The sequence below is a fragment of the Staurois parvus genome, unplaced genomic scaffold (assembly GCF_062004578.1).
Source record: "Staurois parvus isolate SC_StPar_1 unplaced genomic scaffold, SC_StPar_1.0 ptg001097l, whole genome shotgun sequence".
Lineage (NCBI taxonomy): Eukaryota > Metazoa > Chordata > Amphibia > Anura > Ranidae > Staurois > Staurois parvus.
Window position 1 is genome coordinate 62824 of NW_028318893.1, and position 12788 is coordinate 75611.

Sequence of the window (12788 nt, forward strand, 5' to 3'; positions counted from 1 at the left end):
TTGTGATCGCCAGCTCCATCTAGAGGACACAATGCGGAATTCTCTTGAAATACAACAAACAGGAAAATACAACAATACGGCCACTAGATGGAGCCGACTATCATAGGAAACACACCAAATGTAAAGCAGTCCTCAGCCAATCAGGGCACTCTGCGAGATTGCTGGTGGGACTATGAGCGCTATGCAGAAAGTATAGGAAATCATTCAACCAATCAGAGCCCAGTGTGATATCTGCCAATCAGAAGATAGCGTGAGATCTGCCAATCAGAGCCCAGCGTGAGATCAGCAAATCAGAGAGCAGCATGAGATCTGCCAATCAGAGAGCAGCGTGAGATCTGCCAATCAGAGAGCAGCGTGAGATCTGCCAATCAGTGCTTAGCGTGAGTTCTGCCAATCAGAACCCACTGTGAGATCAGCTTATCAGAGTCCAGCGTGAGATCAGCCAATCAGAGCGCAGCAAGAGATCGCTGGTGGCACTATGAGCGCTATGCAGAAAGTATAGGAAATCCCTCAGCCAATCAGAGTTCATTGTGATATCTGCCATTTAGAGCCCAGCGTGAGATCTGCCTGTCAGAGTCCATCGTGAGATTAGCAAATCAGAGAACAGTGTGAGATCAGCCAATCAGCGCACTAAATGAGACCAGCCAATCATTGCCCAGCGTGAGATCAGCCAATCAGAGCCCAGCTTTGGATCAGCCAAACAGCCTACCGTGAGATCAGCCAATTAAGAGCCCTGCGTGAGATCAGCCAAAGTCCAGCATGAGAACAGCCAATCAGAGTCCAGCGTGAGATCAGCCAATCAGAGTCCAGCGTAAGATCAGTCAATCAGAGTTCAGCGTGAGATAAGCCAATCAGAGACCAGCTTGAGATCAGCCAATCAGAGTATTGTGTTCGCCAGCCCCATCTAGAGGACACAATGCGGAATTCTCATGAAATACAACAAAGAGGAAAATACATCAATAGGGCCACTAGATGGAGCCGACTATCATAGGAAACACACCAAATGTAATGCAGCCATCAGCCAATCAGAGCACTCCGCGAGATCGCTGATGGCACTATGAGCGCTAGGAAGAAAGTATAGGAAAACACTCAGCCAATCAGAGCCCAGCGTGAAATCTGCCAATCAGAGAGCAGCATGAGATCAGCCAATCAGAGCGCAGTGTGAGATCAGCCAGAGGACTCCATGAGATAGGCCAATCAGAGCCCAGCGTGAGATCAGCCAATCAGAGAGCAGCGTGAGATCTGTCAATCTGGCGCCCAGCGTGAGATCAGCAAATCAGAGAGCAGCGTGAGATCAGCCAATCAGTGCGGAGCGTGAGATCAGCCAATCAGAACCCAGCTTGATATCAGCCAATCAGAGCGCAGCGTGAGATCAGCCAAACAGAGTCCAGCGTGAGATCAGCCAATCAGAATCCAGCGTGACATCAGCCAATCAGGGCGCAGTGAGAGATCAGCCAGAGTCCAGCGTGGCTGATCTCAAGCTGGACTCCGATTGGCTGATCTCACGCTGGATTCTGATTGGCTGATCTCATACTGCGCTCTGATTGGCTGATCTCACGCTGGACTCTGATTGGCTGATCTCACGGTGGGCTCTTATTGGCTGATCCAAAGATGGGCTCTGATTGGCTGATCTCATTTAGTGCGCTGACTGGCTTATCTCACGCTGCTCTCTGATTTGCTAATCTCACACTGGGCTCTTATTGGCAAATCTCACGCTGGGCACTGATTGGCAGATCTCACTCTGCTCTGTGATTGGCAGATCTCACATTGGGCTCTGATTGGCTTATGGATTTCCTATACTTTCTGCATAGCGCTCATAGTCCCACCAGCAATCTCGCGGAGTGCTCTGATTGGCTGAGGTCTGCGTAACACTTGGTGTGTTTCCTATGATAGTCGGCTCCATCTAGTGACCATATTGATGTACTTTCCTGTTTGTTGCATTTCAAGAGATTTCCGCATTGTGTCCTCTAGATGGGGCTGGCGATCATAATACACAACAAGTGTAACTCAGCCAATCAGAGCACTCTGCGAGATCGCTGGTGACACAATGAGCACCATGCAGAAAGTAGAGCAAATACCTCAGCCAATCACCAAACTACAAAAAAAGTCCGCGCTGTGTAATGGAGGTGATGAAGGGGGGTCCTAAAATGGGTGTGACCTCTGCTGATCCATGGATAGAGTACAGTTAGAGTTGCCACCCGAGGACAGGAAGAGTGTTAATGGTGGGATTACTGGGTGAAAATGGATAAAAAAAGAAAACTAAATGCAGCCGCCACATCTAGGGACTGCGAAGCTGCAATGCCGGACATCTGGGGTTTAGATAAACTTGAAACATATCGAATCTGTGTATGTCCTGTGATCTCACGCTGCGCTGTGATTGGCTGATCTTACGCTGGCACTCCGCAAGATCGCTGATGGCACTATAAGCGCTAGGAAGAAAGTATTGGAAAACCTGCAGCCAATCAGAGCCCAGTGTGAGATCAGCCAATCAGAGCCCACCGCGAAGGCAGCCAATCAGAGCCCAGTGTGAGATCTGCCAATCAGAGCCCAGTGTGAGATCAGCCAATCAGAGCCTAGCGTGAGATCAGCCAATCAGAGCCCAGCCTGAGATCAGCCAATCAGAGCCCAGCGTGAGATCAGCCAATCAGAGCGCAGCGTGAGATCAGCCAATCAGAGCGCAGCGTGAGATCACAGGACATACACAGACTGGACACGTTTCAAGTTTATCTAAACCCCAGAAGTCCGGCATTGAAGCTTCGCAGTCCCTAGATGTGGCGGCTGCATTAGTTTTCTTTTATTCCATTTTCACCCAGTGATCCCGCCAGCAACACACTTCCTGTCCTCGGGTGAAAACTCTAACTGTACTCTATCCATGGATCAGCAGCGGTGTCACCCAGATTAGGACCCCCCCCCAATCACCTCCATTACACAGCGGGGACTTGTTTTGTAGTTTGCTGATCTCACAATGGGCTCTGATTGGCTGAGGGATTTCCTATACTTTCTGCATGGTGCTCATTGTGTCACCAGCGATCTTGCAGAGTGCTCTGATTGGCTGAGGGCTGAGTTACACTTGTTGTGTATTGTGATCGCCAGCCCCATGTAGAGGACACAATGCAGAATTCTCTTGAAGTACAACAAACAGGAAAGTACATCAATACGGCCACTAGATGGACCCGACTATCATAGGAAACACACCAAGTGTAATGCAGCCCTCAGCCAATCAGAGGACTCCGCTAGATAGCTGGTGGCACTATGAGCGCTATGTAGAAAGTATAGGAAACCCCTCAGCCAATCAGAGCCCAGTGTGAGATCTGCCAATCAGAGCCCAGCGTGAGATCAGAAAATCAGAGAGCAGCGTGAGATCAGCAAATCAAAGCGCAGCGTGAGATCAGCCAATCAGCACACCTCATCAGATCAGCCAATCAGAGCCCAGCGTGAGATCAGCCAGTCAGAGTCCAGTGTGAGATCAGCCAATCATAGAGCAACGTGAGTTCAGCCAATCAGAGCACAGCGTGAGTTCAGCCAATCAGAGCGCAGCGTGAGTTCAGCCAATCAGAGCGCAGCGTGAGTTCAGCCAATCAGAGCGCAGCGTGAGTTCAGCCAATCAGAGCACTCTATGAGATCAGCAAATCAGAACCCAGCGTGGGATCAGCCAATCAGAGCCCACCATGAGATCAGCCAATCAGAGTCCAGCGTGAGATCAGCCAATCAGAGCCCACCATAAGATCAGCCAATCAGAGCCCACCATGAGATCAGCCAGAGTCTAGCGTGAGATCAGCCAATCAGAATTCAGCTTGAGATCAGCCAATCAGAGCCCCGTGTGAGATCAACCAATCAGAGCCCAGCGTGAGATCAGCCAATCAGAGACCAGCGTGACATCAGTCAATCAGAGCGCAGCGTGAGATCAGCCAATCAGAGCGCAGCGTGAGATCAGCCAATCAGAACGCAGTGTGAGATCAGCCAATCAGAACGCAGCGTGAGATCAGCCAATCAGAGATGTTCTGTTTCGTGTTATTGAACTGTTGTATTACACTAGTCAGACAGTCTAACAATAATTCAGAAGTCAAGAAACGCGAGACATCAGATCTGGATGTATTCTTTGTTCTGTAAAACTACAACATAAGCACAAACAAAACATATGTGTCAGTACATTAAACATTGTACAGCTTCATCCCATCAGTGAGTGTACTCACGGACAATTCCACCATAAGTCAAGGAATAGCTCAGAGCTCACTGTATGCTGCTTGTTAGAACTAGAAGTAGTCACCGAATGGAGGACAGGAACTTCCAGGTTGAAGGTTACTGTATGTGAAAATTACCACTTCCTAGAAATCCGGCTATAACTAGACATAATAACTCAAACCACTAGATGGCAGCACCATCACATAACATTACAGTATATTACATACATTTAATTCAACAATATGGGCAGAACAATTAACAGCGTGAGATCAGCCAATCATAGAGCAGCGTGAGATCACAGGACATACACAGACTGGACACGTTTCAAGTTTATCTAAACCCCAGAAGTCCGGCAATGCAGCTTCGCAGTCCCTAGATGTGGCGGCTGCATTAGTTTTCTTTTTTTACCATTTTCACCCAGTGATCCCACCAGCAAAACACTTCCTGTCCTCGGGTGACAACTCGAACTGTACTCTATCCATGGATCAGCAGTGGTGTCACACACATTAGGACCCCCCTCTCCTCACCTCCATTACACAGTGGGGACTTGTTTTGTAGTTTGCTGATCTCACGCTGGGCTCTGATTGGCTGAGGGATTTCCTATACTTTCTGCATGGTGCTCATTGTGTCAACAGCGATATCGCAGAAAGCTCTGATTGGCTGAGGGCTGAGTTACACTTGTTGCGTATTGTGATCCCCAGCCCCATCTAGAGGACACAATGCGGAATTCTCCTGAAATACAAGAAACAGGAAAGTACATCAATACAGCCACTAGATGGAGCCGACTATCATAGGAAATACACCAAGTGTAATGCAGTCCTCAGCCAATCAAAGCACTCTGCGAGATCGCTGGTGGCACTATGAGCGCTATGCAGAAAGTATAGGAAATAGCTCAGCCAATCAGAACCCAGTGTGAGATTTGCCAATCAGAACTCAGCGTGAGATCTGCCAATCAGTGCCCAGCGTGAGATCAGCCAATCCGAGCACAGCGTGAGATCAGCCAATCAGAGCCCAGCGTGAGATCTGACAATCAGTGCCCAGCGTGAGATCAGCAAATCAGAGCGCAGCGTGAGATCAGCCAATCAGAGCGCAGCGTGAGATCAGCCAATCAGAGCACAGAGTGAGATCAGCCAATCAGAGCACTCCATGAGATCAGCCAATCAGAGCCCAGCGTGAGATCAGCCAATCAGAGTCCAGCGTGAGATCATTCAATCAGAGCTGTGATGACTTTTGTACTATTTATTAAGGAAAATGATATTACCGAAAAGAACATCTGAAAAGCTGACTGTCATGGGTTAAATGGTTGATTTCAGTGACCTTCCAGGAAGCTACCATAACCAATGAGTGGAAGAGACTTGTTTAAAAGCCAATAAGATTAAACAGCACTATTTGTATTTCTGCAGATGACCAAACACAGCACCATAACTGACAATCATGGGACTAAGACCTTGTTGTCTATAACTCTCCCAAAAACCTTGGAAGGTGTGTGATCCCCAAACAAATCCTCTGAACTATCACAATCAGCTACTGAATACTGAGGTTAAACTCCAGTGCAGTCTGTTTGCCCTAGTTACCCAACAATGGATGGGGGTCTTCTGCAAGACAGGTTTCCTTAAATGTAAAAAAAAAACAGCATAAGAAGAGACTCCGTTAATGTCCGGCCTCCCGGCCTCTGGGCCTAGACGCCGAGCGGCCGCACATTTATGTTCATGTAGCAAAAAACATATGTGCTGAGAGCGCGCGCCCTGCGCGCTCCCAGCACATGTGTGGTACTCATGGAAAGGTCCCGGTCCGCTCTTTCGATCTGGACCTTTCCCGATCATGTGACTGCCGTGATGACGTGTCACGGCGGTCACATGATTCCTAAACCACGCCCCACCCGCACCGCCTCCCAGCGTCTGAAACTCTTAAAGGGCTGGGAGGCGCCGGCGGGAAGCGGTTACAATACAAAGAAAAGTGTGGCATATATCAACTGAAATATTATCAAAGGTATATACCCACACACCAAGATCTATTCAACAAAGTTGGGTACTGCGTACCACTCAACTGAAGATCATGAAGTTATAAAATATAAGATGCTTTGTGAGTTGGGTAAGTTATACATTTCCAAAGGAAATCAGCCTTCCCAATACAGCTCATATCAGAAAACTGAGAAACCACCTATATTCACATCTTTCTATGGTCCTTATCCAAGAGTTAGGGGGCAAATCATTTATACCTGAATAGGACCCATATATTTTATCCATAAAGGCATACTGTTTATATCAAAAGGTGAGTCATCATTAACCACTTCCAGACCGGACACTTTTACCCCCTTCCTGTCCAGGGCAATTTTCAGCTTTCAGCGCTATCACACTTTGAATGACAATTGCGCGGTCATGCAACACTGTACCCAAATGAATTTTTACCATTTTTTTGAGACAGATAAAGCTTTATTTTGGTGGTATTTATTCACCGCTGGGATTTTAATTTTTTTTGCTATATAAATGAAAATGTCCAAAAATTTTGAAAATATGTGTTTTTTTTCATAAAATTTTGCAAATAAATAATATTTCATCATAAATCTTGGCAAAAATGTATTCCGTTATCTTTTTAGTAAAACAAAAAAAATCCAAATTAGTTTATAAGCAAAAATTATAATTTTTAAACTTTTTTTTACATTTTTATATTATTATTTTTTAGTTTTATTGTTTTTTTTTACATACTGTCACCCTAGCAGTACAGTGTCACCATGGTGACACTGTACTACTTGTGGGGGGTGATGAAGATTTTTTTTTTTTTTTTTTTACACTGATTGCTTTTACACCCGTATAGGATGTAAAAGCAATCATTTCTCTTTCTCTCTGTCTGCATTCTTGCAGTCATTGAGAAGTACTGAGTGAGCTGTGATTGGTCACAGCTTGTCACATGGAACAAGGCTGTTGTGAATAGCCTTGTACCATGTGACCTCTTATGTCACAAGTGATATCTTGCTTACTACTTTGCATGTGATCAGTGATTGGCCAATCAGTGATCACATGATCGGGACCTCGTACAGAGGTCCCGTCCAAAGATCGATGTTTCACTGTGTCCGGAAGACACAGCAGGCACCGGACCGCGGTGCTGCACGCTCCCAGGGAGCGCGCACAAGCAGGGTGCGGGGAGGCCGTTTATAAACGGCCACCCGACCCTGCACTGCCACCGTCCGGCCGTTTATATAGAACGGCCGGTCCGGAAGTGGTTAAGATCACCAGTACATTTGGGATACCTGACTGTCCCCGGTGGACACACCTCAAATTGAAAAGATCATCACTTCTCTGAACTTCTACTACTTCTGAAATCACTACTTGATCACTTCATCACTTCTGAAACAACTTCTCAACTACTCTACTACTACTATATAGCTGCACTATACTCACTTGCTTCCTGCTGCCTGCGGCCATCTTGCTGAGAACTTCCAGCTGCCATTTTGAAGGAAAAGATTTTCGCCAGAGACGCTGTTGCTGATTTCAATTCTGGTGCCTGACTGACCAGAAACATTTTCTTTTCCAAACTGTATCCCACTAGGAGGCCTCAAAAATCGAAATTCCGGGAGTGGTGAGACTGTGCCAAAATATTTTCTTTTATATTTCAAACTTATTAAGATTTACAACATTTTTATTGTGTGGTTAGGAATGTATAAAGGATATCTGAATTATTATTAATGTAACTGTTTGAGTATTGGTATTGAGATTATATACTGCATACTAACTGATTTGTAGTATTTTTGGTGGTGCTAATTATCAGAGATACTTTCTTATTTCCCTACGGCCGCAGGAAATTGGAAATAATATCTGCAGCACAATAGGTTGCAACTAACCCCTCAAAATGTGTTTTAAAGTCATTTGATAACCATATCTTGTATGATCCCGTAGAGATAAGCATACTATTTCTTTGATTGTGTGTATGAATATATTCATCACCAGTATTGTGCGTTTGTATTAATATATATAAATATTTGTACATAAATAAATGTATTTATTTATTAAAAAGGCAAATTTTGTGTATATGGTAACGAAATCATATTGGTAAAAGAACTAAAGGAATATTATTAAGTGGTGATCAAATTATTATGGTGTCCAAATTATTGGTTTATTAAATATTTGCTGTATTTTAACAACTGGAGCCCAGTGTGAGATCTGCCAATCAGAGCCCAGCGTAAGATCTGCCAATCAGAGCCCAGTATGAGATCAGCCAATCAGAGCTCAGCGTGAGATCAGCCAATCAGAGCCATTCGTGAGATCTGCAAATCAGAGCACAGCGTGAGATCAGCCAATCAGAGCCCAGCAGCTGACCAGCCAATCAGAGCCGAGCGAGATATAAGCCAATCAGAGTCCAGCGTGAGATCAGCCAATCAGAGCGCAGTGTGAGATCAGCCAATCAGAGCACTCTATGAGATCAGCCAATCAGAGCCCACTGTGAGATCAGATCTTACGGTGGGCTCTGATTGGCAGATCTAACACTGGGCTCTGATAAGCTGAACTCACGCTGTGCTCTGATTGGCAGAAATCACATTGGGATCTGATTGGAAGATCTCATGCTGGACTTTGATTGGCAGATCTCACGCTGGAGTCTGATTGGCTGATCTCATACTGGACTCTGATTGGCTGAGGGATCTCCTATACTTTCTGCATGGCGCTCATTGTGTCACCAGTGATCTCACGGAGTGCTCTGATTGGCTGAGAGCTGCGCTACACTTGGTGTGTATTGTGATCGCCAGCCCCATCTAGAGGACACAATGCGGAATTCTCCTGAAATAAATCAAACAGGAAAGTATATCAATACGGCCACTAGATGGAGCCAACTATCATAGGTAACACACCAAGTGTAATGCAGCCCTCAGCCAATCAGAGCACTCCACGAGATCGCTGGTGAAACAATGAGCGCCATGCAGAAAGTATAGGAAATCTCTTAGCCAATCAGAGCCCAGTGTGAGATCTGCCAATCAGAGCACAGAGTGAGATCAGCCAACCAGTGCCCAGCGTGAGATCAGCCAATCAGAGCCCAGCATGAGATCTGCCAATCAGAGCCCAGCGTGAGGTCTGCCAATAAGAGCCCAGCGTGAGGTCTGCCAATAAGAGCCCAGCGTGAGGTCTGCCAATAAGAGCCCAGCGTGAGGTCTGCCAATCAGATCCCAGTATGAGATCAGTCAATCAGAGCCAGTCGTGAGATCAGTCAATCAAAGCCCAGTGTGAGATCAGCCAATCAGAGCCCTGCAGCAGATCAGCCAGTAAAAGCCCAGCAGCTGACCAGCCAATCAGAGCCCAGCGAGTTATCAGCCAATCAGAGCCCAGCGTGAGATCAGCCAATCAGAGCCCAGCGTGAGATCAGCCAATCAGAGCCCAGCGTGAGATCAGCCAATCAGAGCCCAGCGTGAGATCAGCCAATCAGAGCCCAGCGTGAGATCAGCCAATCAGAGCCCAGCGTGAGATCAGCCAATCAGAGCCCAGCGTGAGATCAGCCAATCAGAGCCCAGCGTGAGAGCAGCCAATCAGAGCCCAGCGTGAGAGCAGCCAATCAGAGCCCAGCGTGAGAGCAGCCAATCAGAGCGCTGTGTGAGATCAGCCAATCAGAGCCCAGCAGCAGATCAGCCAAACAGAGCCCAGCTTGAGATCAGCCAGTCAGAGTGCAGCATGAGATCAGCCAATCAGAGTCCAGTGTGAGATCAGCCAATCACAGCCCAGTGTTAGATCAACCAATCACAGCCCAGCGTGAGATCAGCCAATCAGAGTCCAGCGTGACATCAGCCAATCAGAGTCCAGCGTGAGATCAGCCAATCAGAGCCCAGCGTGACCTCAGCCAATCAAAGCGCAGCGTGAGATCAGCCAATCAGAGCCAAGCCTGAGAACAGCCAATCAGAGCCCAGCGTGAGATCAGCCAATCAGAGCCCAGCGTGAGATCAGCCAATCAGAGCCCAGCGTGAGATCAGCCAATCAGAGCCCAGCGTGAGATCAGCCAATCAGAGCCCAGCGTGAGATCAGCCAATCAGAGCCCAGCGTGAGATCAGCCAATCAGAGCCCAGCGTGAGATCAGCCAATCAGAGCCCAGCGTGAGATCAGCCAATCAGAATGCAGCGTGAGATCAGCCAATCAGAGCGCAGCGTGAGATCACAAGACATACACAGACTGGACACGTTTCAAGTTTATCTAAACCCCAGAAGTCCTGCATTTCAGCTTCACAGTCCCTAGATGCGGCGGCTGCATTAGTTTTCTTTTTTTTCCATTTTCACCCAGTGATCCCGCCAGCAACACACTTCCTGTCCTCGGGTGGCAAATCTAACTGTACTCTATCCATGGATCAGCAGCGGTGTCACCCAGATTAGGACCCCCCTTCATCACCTCCATTACACAGCGGGGAATTGTTTTGTAGTTTGCTGATCTCGCGCTGGGCTCTGATTGGCTGATGGATTTCCTATACTTTCTGCATGGTGCTCATTGTGTCACCAGCGACCTCGCGGAGTGCTCTGATTGGCTGAGGGCTGAGTTACACTTGTTGTGTATTGTGATCACCAGCCCCATCTAGAGGACACAATGCGGAATTCTCCTGAAATACAACAAACAGGAAAATACATCAATACGGCCACTAGATGGACCCGACAATCATAGGAAACACACCAAGTGTAACGTAGCCCTCAGCCAATCAGAGCACTCCGCGAGATTGCTGTTGGCACTATGAGCACTATGCAGAAAGTATAGGAAATCCCTCAGCCAATCAGAGCCCAGTGTGAGATCTGCCAATCAGAGCCCAGTGTGAGATCTGCCAATCAGTGCCCAGCATGAGATCTGCCAATCAGAGCCCAGAGTGAGATCAGCAAATCGGAGAGCTGCGTGAGATCAGCCAATCAGAGCCCAGCGTGAGATCAGCCAATCACAGCGCAGCGTGAGATCAGCCAATCAGAGCCCACCGTGATATCAGCCAATCAGAGCCCAGCCTGAGATCAGCCAATCAGAGCCCAGCCTGAGATCAGCCAATCAGAGCCCAGCCTGAGATCAGCCAATCAGAGCCCAGCCTGAGATCAGCCAATCAGAGCCCAGCCTGAGATCAGCCAATCAGAGCCTAGCTGAGATAAGCCAATCAGAGCCCAGCATGAGATCAGCTAATCAGAGCTAAGTTTGAGGTCAGCCAATCAGAGCCCAGTGTAAATTCAGCCAATCAGAGTGCAGCGTGAGATCAGCCAATCATAGAGCAGCGTGAGATCACAGGACATACACAGACTGGACACGTTTCAAGTTTATCTAAACCCCAGAAGTTCGGCATTGCAGCTTCGCAGTCCCTAGATGTGACGGCTGCATTAGGGAACAAGAAGATCGCCGCAGTGCATGAATCTGCGCATGCGCAGGATCCCGACAAGGCATACAGGTTGGCGGGCACTAGGACCCAGGTGCGCGTGTCACCAGTGACGGAACAGGCAGGCACTAGGACCCAGGCGCGCCTGTCAGCGCTGGGCAGGCTATTTAAAGAGCATCCTCAGTGCTCATTCAGTGCTGACTGGTCTTCAGCTCCACCCCCCCCGTGTCCTGCTTGTTTCCTGTGCGATTCCTTTGGTGCTGACCCGGCTTGTTCCTGACCCGAGTCTGATTACTCTCCTGCTCCTGGTTCCTGACTTCAGCTCTGCTCCTGACCTTGGCTTCTCCTACTGATTCTGTACCTCGCTGCCCGACTGTTGATGACCTTGGCTTCCTTTGACCCTGCTCCTGTTCTGTGTCCTGGCTACCTACTTGCTCTGCTGCACATCAGGCATTACCCAGAACCTGCTCTGTCTGCTACTACAGTATTCTAATCAGAGGATACACGGCCTTTCCAGGCCATCATCTGCAAGAGCCGCAAGCAACAACACTGGCGCTCTGGTCCCTAGACTCCCACTGTTCCAACCTCAGCGGGGTCAGGGCTAGTGACACAAGTGAGGCCAACCTCGTCAATTCAGTCTCCTATCAGGTACGTGACAATTAGTTTTCCTTTTATCCCATTTTCACCCAGTGATCCCGCCAGCAACACACTTCCTGTCCTCGGGTGGGAACTCTAACTGTACTCTATCCATGGATCAGCAGCGGTGTCACCCAGATTAGGACCCCCCTCATCACCTCCATTACACAGCGGGACTTGTTTTGTAGTTTGCTGATCTCACGCTGGGCTCTGATGGGCTGAGGGATTTCCTATACTTTCTGCATGGTGCTCATTGTGTCACCAGTGATATCGCAGAAAGCTCTGATTGGCTGAGGGCTGAGTTACACTTTTTGTGTATTGTGATCGCCAGCCCCATCTAGAGGACACAATGCGAAATTCTCCTGAAATACAACAAACAGGAAAGTACATCAATACGGCCACTAGATGGAGCCAACGATCATAGGAAACACATCAAGTGTAATGCAGCCCTCAGCCAATCAGAGCACTCCACGAGATCGCTGGTGGCACTATGAGCGCTATGCAGAAAGTATACAAAATCCCTCAGCCAATCAGAGCCCAGCGTGAGATCAGCCAATCAGAGCACTCCATGAGATCAGCCAGAGTCCAGCATGAGATCAGCCAATCAGAGCGCAGCGTGCAATCAGCCAATCAGAGTCCTCCATGAGATCATCCAATCATAGCCC